This window comes from Pelmatolapia mariae, linkage group LG3_W (assembly GCF_036321145.2).
Source record: "Pelmatolapia mariae isolate MD_Pm_ZW linkage group LG3_W, Pm_UMD_F_2, whole genome shotgun sequence".
NCBI classification, from domain to species: Eukaryota; Metazoa; Chordata; class Actinopteri; order Cichliformes; family Cichlidae; genus Pelmatolapia; species Pelmatolapia mariae.
Window position 1 is genome coordinate 25,576,965 of NC_086229.1, and position 10,697 is coordinate 25,587,661.

The 10,697-nt window shown below is 42.0% G+C and overlaps 1 long non-coding RNA gene across 4 annotated transcripts in view; it reads left to right on the top strand.

Moving 5' to 3' along the window:
• LOC134624356 (uncharacterized) overlaps window positions 1-10,697 on the top strand; it is a 99,890-nt gene extending 89,193 nt beyond the window's left edge. Inside the window, exons 9-11 of one of the 4 annotated variants that reach the window (XR_010093513.1) lie at window positions 4,368-4,455; window positions 10,288-10,347; window positions 10,562-10,694. This is a non-coding gene — a long non-coding RNA (uncharacterized LOC134624356). Of the gene's footprint in view, window positions 1-4,367; window positions 4,456-10,287; window positions 10,348-10,561 lie in introns of all 4 variants that reach the window. The other 3 variants (XR_010093512.1, XR_010093515.1, XR_010093514.1) reach the window with 3 other exon arrangements.

Genomic DNA, 10,697 nt, shown 5'->3' on the forward strand with positions numbered 1-10,697 from the left:
GCCAGTGTGAAGGGAGTATCTGCCATCAAGAAGAAACAAGAAGACAGCCGCATGTAACTACGACGGTGTTTGCTAGTTAACCTTACATGCATTAATGTAATAACGTGGTTAGCCTACTCAACGTAAATTACACACGAACAACATTAAGCTACTCACGCAGAGAAGAACGGCTGTTGCTGCCATCATCATCATCATCATTTCTGCTACACTGGCAGGGCTAGGGGCCAGGACTCTCCTCTTCGGGTTTTTGGGGGATGTTGCTAACTCTGGGTCCGATAACAGGCACCACACCCGCAGTAGATGTGCTCGGTGCGAGGTCTCACAGCAAGCTATCAAACACGGCGCATTTCTCGGCTTTAAAAAAACCGCTATGCGTCGCCAGGTGTTTCATCAGATTTGTGGTGTTACCTCCTTTGACAGTATCACAGTATCAGCTTAAAGCACTTGTTGCAGGCTGCTGAGTTTGCATCTTTTGCTGCGAAGTACAGCCAGACTTTTGACCGCTTCACCTTGGGCATTTTTAATCTGTAGCTCTGCTCTAAAAGAACGTACCTGGGTCTGCCTACTATCCTCGGAAACGTAAAATGATTGGCTAGAATTGGCTCAGGATTAAAAAAAAAAAAAAAAAAGCACCGAAATAAAGCACCGAAATGTGCGCTGCTTTACGGTCTGGTTACTACCGTTTATGTCAGAACCGGTGCCATCATGGCACCGGACACCGGTACCCATCCCTACTTAAACCTGTAAGCGAATGATAGTTATATAAGAGCAGATGCATGCTGGGGCAATAAGCTGCACCTTGTACGTCCAATGGATGCATGATCTGATTAGTCGACCAACAAAATAATCGTTTGTGGCAGCCCTAAACATGTCTCATGAAAACTCTAGATTATAAGAGGAAAACGGTGGTGAACTCAGACTCTGTGATTATCTTTAAAAACAAATCATAAACAGAAAACATACATATGAGTTTCAGCATAATCCCCTATCCTCACAGCCACAGTGAGTGTTTCTGTATTTAGCTGCAAGTAAAAAATGTCACGTCACACATTAAATGATAGCTGTTATATGAAAAAAAATGTAGCAACATAAAAACCAAATAAATGAAAAAAATAAAAAAGGTTCTGTTTAAACTCAGAGGCAGGACTTTCAGGACAGGGCTCAGTGTTTAGACCATCAACAAGACTAAACAGAGTAACCGAAATATGATATAAAGACCCAAAATCAAAAATAGCAGAGGCGACGTACGTGGAGCAAACCGCCTCTTGTCAGGATTCAGTGGTGGAGCTGCAGGTGAGAAACAGAAGACAGGTGTGAGACATGATCTACTTCCTGCTTCCTTTAAAGTCTCATCAACAATATCTTCATAAAAGCAAACATTTCTCTCTCACAACAACGACCTGACACCTGCTCTAGAGCGTGATCCATCCTCCCTTTAAATCCTCTTTAATATTTATTCCTTATTTGATCTAATTAAATAACTCAAGGGGCTGTTATTGAAAGAACAACGCTGCAACTGTCCTGCAGTGCACTCAACCCAGACGTGAAACAAAAGTTCCACTAGAGCATCAGTTCTGGATTGAAAAGTTAAAAGCTGCTGAGGAACAACACATCACTGTAATCACATTACATTTTCCAGGAACAAAATAATGTGATGTGTGATTGTACTAAGATCAGTAATTACAATGATCCAGGTGACTAAGTTAGGGCACAAAAGCTAAGCAGCCCTCTCACGCAGAGGCAAAACCCATTTTTAATCCAAGCTGTAAATCTGCTTTGTAATTCAACTTTATTTATACAGCCTCAAATCACAACAACAGTCGCCTCAAAGCACTTCATATTGTAAGTAAGTAAAGTTTATTTATTAATCGCTTTTCATAGACAGGTCTTCACAAAATCTAGTTTTAATCCAAGCTGTAAATCTGTTTCATAATGCTGTTCAATTCAGCTTTATTTATACATAATTAAATCACAACAACAGTCACCTGAAAGCTCTTTATATTGTAAAGTAGACCTGACAACAATACAGGGAAACCCAACAATAATATGAGTGGGAAGGAAAAACTCCCTTTTAACAGTAAGAAACCTCCATGCTTTGAAAGAGAGCCAGAGATTAATAACAAGTATGATTCAATGCAGAGAGGTCTATTAACACATAGTAGCTGAAGATGAAACACTCAGTGCATCAGCAGTCTAGACTGCAGCGTAACCAAGGCGACTGTAGTTGTGATTTGGCGCTGTATGAGGATCAGAGAGAAAGGATTGTGGACGACTCTACAAACTCACCCTCTGGACTAATTATCAGCAGGATGGTGTTGATGGTGTCAGCGTTCTCAATGGGAATCGTCCACTGGTGCCTTCCTTTGTCGACGGCCAGACACTCATATGTTCCAGTCTCAGGCAGCATCACATCCTGCAGGGCCAGGGACAAATTTCCATTCTTCATCCTTCTATCCATCAGATGCCCGCGGCTCCTTGAAGGTGGATACTTGTTGGCTTGATGAGACGTCTTGCTCTGGTACAAAAGCACTTTTACTGGCTTCACGTCAGTTCTCCTCCACACTACAGCCGCGATGGGATAATCTTCTTGAACCTGACACGGCAGAACGACATCCTGTCCACGCACAGCTCTGATGATTGTCAGGTCTGCAGGACAGAGGAGACAACACAGGACAGAAAGACTGTTTTCAAGCTCCTTTCATGACAAACAGTCATAAAATATTGGCTCATGCGATTTGAAAGTCTTTCAGTTTTCATCTGTTCAAATGTAAAGAATTTAAAGAGCATCCCAACTTTTCTGGGACTTGGATTGTAAACAGCAATCACTGATCAGTGTTTTATGCATCTAAAGGTTGGTACATAAATAGTGCAGTCAGTGTTTGAGTATCCACAGAGTCTCCGGATCAGGTAATTGAAGTAGTAGATGGAATCTGAAGTGGATTACTCATCCGCCCTGTGAAGCATCAAGTAGGGTCTAAAAGCTCCTTTTGCTGCTGAGTGATGTCTCCTAGGAAAAAAGTTATACGTAGACCTTGTTGTTTATCAAGTGCAGAAGATAAAAGGAAAAGTTGTTTTTTTAAAAATTATAGTTATTATTATTATTATTTATATCTTGTGTGGCTTTTCTAGCAAGCACAGTCATGGTCTAATTGCTTTGCTGTGACGAACACAGGAGCCTTCAGCAGAGAAGACCTTCTGTAGGCTCCTTTTGTGAAACTTTTATTGTATTTTATTATTCACATCACTATCAGAGTGGGCAAAGGCTAGGTTGGTGAAAGACAGGAGGATGTCACATGATTAAATATCAACAAGTTGATTGGATTACCAAGAGGGAGAAAGAGTGAGCAGGTATAAACACGAGGTGTAGAAGAGGTTTGGGGTTCTTACCTTTAGTCTTCTGGTTTTCGGTGTTGCTGTCACTTGGTGTTTGCTCTCTTTGTGGTGGAGTATCACTTCCTGTTCCTGTTACAACACACACAGTGGTAATGAGGGCCATAATAAACTTTCTGAAGATCATATTGAAAAAGGCTTCATTACTCGAGGCTTTCCAACACAGCCTCTTTGATGACATCTGCTGGCCAAACTTATGAAGGGATGCTTGAATCTAACTTCTAATGAAGAACTTCATTATTTGACCATCCTTGTTTAAACATGTGCTATGGTGTGTTCTCCCTTCGCTTGTGACCTCTTGATGTTTTTTAGAAATAACAATAAACAAAATGCACAATATATAACAATTTATAACACAATCTTGGAATAGGTTGGCAGTAAGTTTGTCCTGTCAGGTCCCTGCCTCCACATCATTATGTAAATAATCAGTATAAAAGTGTGTTTATAATAATAATAAAATTAAAATGAAATCTCTAACAATCAGCTATGTACCACAGGCCTTCAAGCTGGCTGTAGTTGAAATTGAATTTGAGTAGAAATGTCCTTTAATTTATCCTTTTGTGATGAAAGTTGACACACATGTAGAGAAGGTAACCGGGAGGCATATTCATCTGATAGCTTCATGTTAACACTCGCAGATGATTGTTAATTTATTTTTTCTGTGATGTTGTATTTGACTGAGCATGTTGAATGTGACCAGAACAGCTCTTTAATTTCTCCAGAATTATGCAGTGGCTTTAGATAAAACTGTGCACATGTCTTTAAAGCTTTTACATTTGAGCAGTTCTGTCCTGTCATTTTTGTTAAATGTTGCAGTGGAGGTGTAGGACTGTGGGGGACACAGTGGACCAGCCCTCAGACCTGTGTGTCTCACACTGCCCCTTGATTACACTCCACACAGTTTCATTAACACTAATGAAAAGATAAAGTAATAAGTTACTGTAGTTCTCAGTTACAGCCTCATGTTCTCTTTTCAGACATCATTAGGAGTGAGGACGACCCCCCAGTCTGAGGACGATCCACCACATGAATGGGGGACAGGAGGCGCAGCTTCCAGCCCAGCTGGTAGGAAAGTCCTCCTCAACTTCTCTGTAACTATGGACTCTGCCTGTTGTCATGCGTGCAGATGTTTCAGTCCACAGTGATGTCAGTCAGTGCTTTTTAAAGATGTGCAGGGTGTAAAATCTCCTGTTTGATTGTTAAATGTTCATTCACTTTGTTTGTGCTCCAAATTTTATTTCTTTATTTCACACATGGTTCATTTCCTACATACAAATCCTCTTTCAGATTAATTCACTTCATAGATGAAACAGTTCAATATCGCCTCTTGTTTTGATGCTGTGCCCCCATAAAAACACCCTGAGCCCATACTGGTATATCTGGTGTGGAAACGCCACTGCTGTCAAAATTTGTCTTCAAGTGTTTTCCACAAAAATGCTCCTTCCACTCATCTTCATCTCCTTTTCCTGCACACTGAAATCTGAGGCAATGCTTAAACATGACTATTTCCTATAAACTACAAACACAAGAGCCTCGAATCACTGCTTTTACTTCTCATGTGCATGAATCAGTGTCTGTCATTCAGCACAGAGACTTCAAACAATCAAGCGGTGCTTCCAAATCTCATATTTGAGCGCTCGGTAATAAAAACACTTGACATGTAAAAGATAATCAGTGCCGATGTCTGAATCTTCACAGAAATGCAAAAATAAACACGTAGAATAGAAAAAAAACCAGCAGATTTTTAGTCACAGAAGTGAAGAAAATGCTGTTTTCATTTTCCTTCCATCATCAGAAGAGTCTAAATGATGCACACATGTAGAAACAGACACATATACCTGTGCATGATCACTGCTGTGCAGACAAAACACACGATTTCCATCTTTCTCATGCAAACACTCACCTACAGAAGTTGTAAACAGGCAGAGAAGAATCAAAGCCAGCACAGCTTTCCTGGACATGTTTGTGTTCTCAGCAGTGACGCTGCTCAGAGCTGCTTGGTCCTCTTGGGTTTGGGTGATGTGAGCGCTCACAGCAGCAGGTCTACATGTGTGTGCATCATCCTTCAGACTGACACATGTGCAGTTTTGCTGCTCTCTGGTGTTCACCTTTGACACGTCATGGTTTATGTCATACTATAGACAACAGCTGACACTCCGTTAAATCAACATTTATTACTGAGCAGGTTTGTCTGTGTAGCTTCTTATCAAGCTGGCGTTTCCCTTATTAGCTCCATTAGAAGAGGATACACATTATGAAGGAGGTGCTGTGGTGAGCAGGACTGCAACCACAGGTGTTCAGACATTTAGCAGGTTTACTATCAGAGTCACTGCAGTAGTGGAAAGTGGACAGGTGAGTTTGTTTTCTCCACAGAGGAGAGGATGGATTCATCTTGAGGACAAGCAGCTAAACTTAACACTGATGGATGGGTCAGTGATGGGTGGGTGTAGATCAGGAGGTTGCGCAGATGTTCCAATTATCAGAAGACACCCACAGCCATCAGGCTTTTTCACTGTTCTTCAAACAGCAGATCACCTCTCTCCCTCTTCTCCCTCTACATAGATATATACATGTCTACCACCATTATGTCCAGTTGGTTAGCTATCACCACTTTGTCCGTCAGCATCTGGAAGTCCCACAGGATCTTAGCTCGGTCATTCTCCACAGCCCTAGAAGGCATTTTGACATCGTTGGCACTCAGCACAGATCTGCCTGTGAAATATAGGGCTGCCACAATTAGTCGACTAGACACAATTACATTGACTATCAAAATCGTAGACGACTAATTTAATAGTCAAACTTTTATTTGAAGCTTTGTAAGATCCTCAAACATGCAGGAAGAAGTGGTCGGTTTTAAGAGTGTAGTAACAGACTGAAACAGGAGATGGCAGCACTCCACCGACACGGATGCCAGCTGCCGTTAAATGCCGAAGAAGAAGAAGAAGTCGTCTCCAGGATCATAGTTGTGTCCAAACTCAGGGGCCGCATTTGTAGGCCGATTACGTTACAGCAAAAAGTGTATTTTCAAAACTGCTCAGACATTTTCCGAGACAAGCTGACCGGGAGGTCAAGGTTCAACTCAAAACATCCCTTTGATTCAGCTGTGTGGTGATAGGTTAATTGAAAAATCTAAATTGCCCATAGGCGTGAATGTGGATGGTTGTCTGTCCCTGTGTGTTAGCCCTGTGACAGACTGGCGACCTGTCCAGGGTGTACCCCGCCTCTCGTCCTATGATAGCTGGGATAGGCAGCGCTGCCCGCGACCCTGAAAAGGCGGACGCAAATGGATGGATGGAAAAATCAAAGAGAAAACTGATTAAACAGAAGTGTGAGATGGTCAAGAATTTACTCCAGTGTCTTTTTATATTTTATATAACAAGGAGCAGACAGCTGAGTTTATTAAACGCCACAGAGACAATCTACAAATTTCATCAAAATTTAATGAACTCATCTTCTTGTCTTTATTTTTAGTTATCACATACCTTAAACACTTAAAGCTGTAAGCTGGTGATAGTTATATAAGAGCAGAAGCATGCTGGTGCAATAAGCTGTATTTGGTTGGACACATGATCAGTCGCCTATTAAAATAATCATTTGTTGCAGCCCTAGTGTACTATGCCGGCCACTATAGCTTATGGTGTTCCATGTTTGCCCTGCCAGCTACTATCTTACACCCTGCTGTACTGGATTGTCTCAGGGGGATCTTTACACTGTGTGTGTGTGTGTGTGTGTGTTGACAGCAGTCACATGCTCATGATGCGTCTGCCCATCACTGTCTCACTCACTGTTTCCACCAGCACATCCACCCAGCTGAGCGGCTGCATACATGTTGAAAGATCCAGCCCCGGTGCAGCTTCAGCTTTGTCACTGATTCCTGGACATTGGTCTCCAGAATCTGCTGATACTGAGTGGAATCCATGTGTCCCTCAACTCTGGCAAGATTCCCAGTCCCTGCACTGGCCACACAGCCCCACAGCATGATGGAACCACCACCATATTGTACTCTAGGTAGCAGGTTTTTCTTGGACTGCTGTGTTCTTTTTCCTTCATGCATAACGCCCCTTGTTATGCCCAAATAACTCAATTTTAGTTTCATCAGTCCACAGCACCTTATTCCAGAATGAAGCTGGCTTGTCCAAATGTGCTTTAGCATACCTCAAGCGGCTCGGTTTGTGCTGTGGGCAGAGAAAAGGCTTCCTCTGCATCACTCTCGCATACAGCATCTCCTTTTGTAAAGTGCGCCAAATGGTTGAACGATGCACAGTGACGCCTTCTGCTGCAAGATGATGTTGTAGGTCTTCGGTGCTGGTCTGTGGGTGGACTCTGACTGTTCTCATCATTCGTCGCTTCTGTCTATCCGAGAGTTTTCTTGGTCTGCCACTTCCAGCCTTAACCTGAACTGAGCCTGTGGTCTTCCGTTTTCTCAATATATTCCTAACTCTGGAAACAGACAGCTTAAATCTCTGAGACAGCTTTCTGTGTCCTTCCCCTAAACCATGATGGTGAACAATCTTTGTCTTCAGGTCATTTGAGAGTTGTTTTGAGACCCCCATGTTGCTACTCTTCAGAGAAAATTAAAAGAGGAGGGAAACTTACAATTGACCGACTTAAAAACTCTTTCTCATTATTGTATTCACCTGTGTATGTAGGTCAGGGGTCACTGAGCTTACTAAGCCAATTTGAGTTCCAATAACTAGTTTTAAAGGTTTTGGAATCAATAAAATGACAACAGTGCCCGAATTTATGCACCTGCCTGATCTTGTTTAAACAATTATTGCACACTTTCTGTAAATCCAATAAACTTCATTTCACTTCTCAAATATCACCGTGTGTGTCTCCTATATGATATATTTAACTGACATTTTTTATTGAACAACCAAGGATTTATAGAGGGAAATAATGACTATTAACAAGGTTGCCCAAACTTTTGCATTCCACTGTATGTTTGTGTATTCAGAGCCATGAAGGCTGATGTACTCTGTCCACTGATGACTACTGACATCTAGTGGACATTTGAAGACATTACATCAATACTTTGTGTGACATGAATAAAATGCGGATGTACTCTAGTAATAAAATACTGCAGAACAAAACAGAACACATTAATTCACACAAGGGGAAGTCATGTGACTGTGATGACAGATGTCATTGGGTGTAAAGATCAGCGCCATCAGAACAATCATTCATCATTTAGCTCTCTGTAACCTGATGGAGTCAGTGTGTAAAATAAGGTGATGCAAAGATCTGGATGGAGCAGAGCAGAAGAAGAGCAGACGCAGAGTTTAAAAGGCGCCATCATGGCTCAATAATATCAAAATAATACAAATAATAACAAACAGGAACTCTGATGGTTCTGTTCAGCTTTGGGCTGAATCGTTTATATTACTTTTATTGTGAAATACAGAGGTGCTGTTATCCAGTGAAACCCCAGAGATCAGGACTTGGTTCTCACCGAGTGCCCTTCACCTCACCATGTTTCCCATGAAGAAGGAGGAGGCCTCCTCTTTTCTCTGGTTTTCTCCTTACATTTAACCTTGCACCATCCTCAGCACCCTTGTCTTCTCCCTCCTAGTCTGTCAGGTGAAGCTGACACAGACACCCGTCCAAGCTTGTGTGTGATAGCTAAGAGAGCTGGGTGAAATAAAGGCTTTAAGTCTGAGGCACCATGAAAGTGAGTTAATAGAGAAAGTTTAAACTCATGATTAGAGCACTGAGGGACAGCGAGCAAGGTTGGGGCTGCTGGCTGGAAGTTATTACTGAGGCTGGGTCATAGAGATCGATCAGAGAGACGGTCTGAATAAATATCATCACTTATTCATTCAGTTTTATTAACATAGCATCAAATCACAGCAACAGTTGCCTCCATGCACTTTACATTGTAAAGACTCAACAATTACACTGTTACAGTTAAAGCTGCTGTACCTAATGATCTGTCTGAGTTGTTGCTTTTTTTGATCAGCATGGAAACACATCTATGGAGAAGAAATCCAGATGCTGAGGGTCACATCTGCATCATTGTAGCTACAGTGGATGTTTCAGAGTCATGACTGAAGGGTGGAGATTTGTGTGTGTCAGGGTGAGGCCGCAGCCGCCGCCTCCAACCGAGTAAAGAGGTTCAGACTCAGCAGCTCTGATCATTCATTGGAGTCAGCACATAGTGTGGAGACATCTAGTGGTGGTGGAGAGAAGTGCAATCAAAGCTCTGCTGGTGAATGTAGTTACTGTAGGATCACTGATGGAGCTCTGTGATTGGTGGATTGACCAAACTAAACTCAGTGATACAGTTTCCTCGTCCTCTGATGAACAATGAAAGGACTGATCAGCAGTCAGGGCGTCAGCATCGTGACACGAGTACTGGATCCAAATTTGAAGTTCTTTTCTCTGACCAATGAAATCTGACCTGGAATTTGGGGGAAGTCCAGGAAAGTTGTTTTCCTGCATTAACGATTCTGCTCACAGCCTGGGTGACCTTTGACCCTTGATCCTGAGCTTTGCATTGAGCTACAAAAATTGCACGCTCAGTCCATAAAGAGGAAAAGTACATCTTCTTTGTTATTTTCCACAACAGAGCCTGACACAGCGCTCCACACCTTCACCTTCATCACATTTGTGCTTCCTGATAGCTGCTTCCTAAACTTCCAGGAGCCTCCTACCTGTTCCCACAGACGCCTCATTAATAAAAGGAAATCAGTGTTTCTGTGAGCTGACGAGCTGAACTCGGACTTTTCACTTAAACCAAGTCTTATTTCTTTATTTATTGTATTTATTTATTTTACCTTCACACAGTTTATTCAGTGATTTTATTTCTTTATGTAGATATTTTATATTCTGTAACTGAAACTGTCCACGTTTGATCTTTACCTCAAAGTGACACATGGACTCTCTCTGTGTCCTCAGTTTCCCAGCATGCCTCAGCTGTGGAGCTGTCTGAGGGAGAGTCGTCTGTCCTGCTGCCCTGTGAGTTTCCCACTTTTGAAATGCACTACCACTGCAGGTCAAAGGTCAACATCAAACCAAAACCCTGCTGTAGACAATCACAATCACTCAAACTGAACTTTTGATTTCTCACAATAAGCACGCTTACTTCACCATCTGTAATCTAAAAAATTCTTTAATAATTTATATTCAGTCAGAGGTCAAAGGACAGGTTGTTCTTTGTGTTTCTCCACAGAACGGTTTCCATCCTGGGCCACAGCCCTCATCGTTTTCCTGGTTCTTCTTGGGGTTTCTGGAGGTATTTTATTTTATTTCCGGCAGTATTTCATGTCAGGTGAGTGTCTCCTACTACACTACCCATAATGCCGATG